The sequence below is a fragment of the Pteropus vampyrus genome, unplaced genomic scaffold (genome assembly GCF_000151845.1).
Source record: "Pteropus vampyrus isolate Shadow unplaced genomic scaffold, Pvam_2.0 Scaffold61, whole genome shotgun sequence".
Classification (NCBI taxonomy): domain Eukaryota; kingdom Metazoa; phylum Chordata; class Mammalia; order Chiroptera; family Pteropodidae; genus Pteropus; species Pteropus vampyrus.
In genome coordinates this window covers 2,401,566-2,404,428 of record NW_011888842.1, presented here as the reverse complement: position 1 = coordinate 2,404,428, position 2,863 = coordinate 2,401,566, and positions in this window count along the sequence as shown.

Genomic DNA, 2,863 nt, shown 5'->3' with positions numbered 1-2,863 from the left:
TTCCCTCCCCCCAAAAGATGCTCTAATTTATTTATTTTTTGCTTCCTTTATAACACAAGCCACAGCCCCCTTCTCTCCCCCCCACCACCCTCTGTTCCCCCTCCCCTCCCTCCTTCTTCACAAAATGAAAGGAAAGAGGGGGGAAAAATCCCTCAGAAGATGAGTAAACAAGCGTATGCTAATCTGCTCCCGAGCGCTCCACCTTCCCAATTGAATGAGTCCCTGTTAAAACTGCGGGGATCATGACTAATCAATCAGTTTGGAGAGGCCGAGCTACCCAGCCTGCCTCCACTTTGCCGTTTGCCTCCTTTCCTCTGCTCCTGCTTCTCCACCCCCTCCTTTTTTTTCTTTCTTTCTTTCTTTTTTTTTTTTTAGAAGACAATCTTAAAGTAACAATTTAATGAAATTCTGTACACACCCCCTTACGGTCCTCCCAGCTCTCCTCACTCCTGCTCAAAACACACATTCCTGTTTTTGTTTTGTTTTGCTCGCTTTTTCCTATTCTTCACTCCCCCCACCCCCCCTTATTATTTTTCCCTCTTCTGGCAGGAGAAAAAAATCTATCTCTTCTCTCAGGATCCCCTTTGCACTTTGCTGGTAAACCTCATCCTTCTGTATAGCACATAAAGAGTCTTGAAACTTGATTCTCAATTTTTTTTAATGCTGTCTTTCTCCCTCTCTTACACTCTACTCTTTCTCACCCTCTCTCCTCTCTTCCCTTTTCTCTCTCCCCTCTTCTGGCAGGAGAAAAAAATCTATCTCTTCTCTCAGGATCCCCTTTGCACTTTGCTGGTAAACCTCATCCTTCTGTATAGCACATAAAGAGTCTTGAAACTTGATTCTCAATTTTTTTTAATGCTGTCTTTCTCCCTCTCTTACACTCTACTCTTTCTCACCCTCTCTCCTCTCTTCCCTTTTCTCTCTCCCTCCTCTCCTCCCTCTCTCCACTCCCTTTCTCTCCTTCCTCTTCCCCTCCTCCTTTCCCTTTTCTCCTGCCTCCCTATCCTTTCCTCCCTTTCTCCTTTTCCCTCTCAGAATTCCCTGAAAGTTAGGCAACGAAGAAAGTACCCCCTCTTCCCTGAGCCCCGGTGCTGCTGGCTTGGCTGGTCCAAATGTTGTCTCCATAATCCTCACCGAATCATCAGAAGAAACCAGAGGAAAGGCATTTTCTAAGGCATTTGCCTTTCAGAAGCTGTGGACTCAGCACAACCAGGTCTCTGAATTCTCCTAAATACTCTTAAAAATATTCTGTGGGTTGTTAGAAATTAGTTTCACATTTAAAAATGAGGGGAAAATATTAATTTGCCTTTTTTTTTTTCAACCTAAGAAATTCAGGTCCTCTGACATTGTTCAAGTTACAGGTAAGGATCTAACCAATTTGCAGCTTTGTAGATCCGTTTCGAACTGGGACATATATGTAATATATTTTTGTTCTTCTTTTTCCCCCTCTTTATAGAACTCAAAAGCTCCCCCTTATGGCAAAAACAGTTCTTTTTTTTTCTTCTCCAAGTGTTTAATAAGTCAAAATGAGTGAGCAGTGGTAGATTACACATTATTAGTTACCAGTCTGTTCAAATAATGTAGTGATAAAGATATGCTGTGTGAGGTTTGCATGTGGATAGCATGCTCTAAACCTGGGGTGAAATCAAGTCCACTAATGTGGGGCTTTCCTGCCCATGTGCTCCTGTCCTCAGGGCTGCTCCAGATCCTGAGAGCTGGGATCATTCCTGTCTGCTTCAGGGAGAGGGAACACCAGTGGAGAATAAGTGTTGGTGAAACTATGCAGATTTATAGAATGAGAAAATGAATCAGACATCCCCTCTATAAAAGCCAGAAAGCGGTATGCAGCGATTATGGCACCATTCTGAAAACAGGAGAGCCCAGATTCATATCTTCTTGGTTAGAGAAGAACATGCCATGTAGTCTTGTGCCAAGAAAATTTGAACTCAGTTTCTCCAGTTACAAAATGAAAATGGCATCATATCCTGCATGCGTTTCCAGAGACTGGCTGAGAGAAGAGGCTCGTCAGTGTACAATGCCATGGGTAAGGAATTTGCCTAAGCAAATCTTTCAATTTCTGCAACTCCAAGTCATCTAGAAAAGTCATGAGGTTGCCATTGAATTAAAACAAAACAAAACAAAACAAAACAAAACAAAACAAAACAATGTTGAGCTGCACAAATTATATCCCCCCGAAAATCACCCTCTTTCCCCAATAAAGGTTGGAACATGACTACTAATTCACTTCAATTGTGGCAATTAGGCATTTGGAAACTGTATTTCTTCCAGGGGCTTATATAATTCTATATAAATCATTATATAGAACCGTTTTAAGTATTCCCAGATATTTGGGACTTTGTCATCTCTTCCAGGGAGAGTCAGAACATGGGAGCTATAGTCGTAAGTCCCCAATTCACTCCAACACGTCAACTTTATGCCTTAAGTGAATCACTTCACTAGCCCTGTACTTTCTTACCTTTAAAATGGGACTAGGTATTTCACAAATTTATTTTGAGAACAAAATATGCTCTCGGAAATAATACTTTATAAAATATAAAAATGCTGTATAAATATCATTTAATCTTTTGTTGTCAAGGACCAAATGCTTCTTAGGTTCTTAAAGACAAAATTCTGGGAGATCAAGTTTTCGTTTCTCTCCTTTTGCAGGCATGAAGATGAAGGGACAGAGAGGTCCAAGTCTCAGAGCTCCTTGAGTTTCCTGACCTCAGTTCCCTAAATGTGTTGGGAGCAATTAGCAAAGCTTTTCACTGGTCTTTCATTGAATATGCCCTTATTTTTCTATCTCACCTGTCTTGGGAGCCACTCTTAACTTTTATGCATGTATGTCTGCATTTGTTTTTAA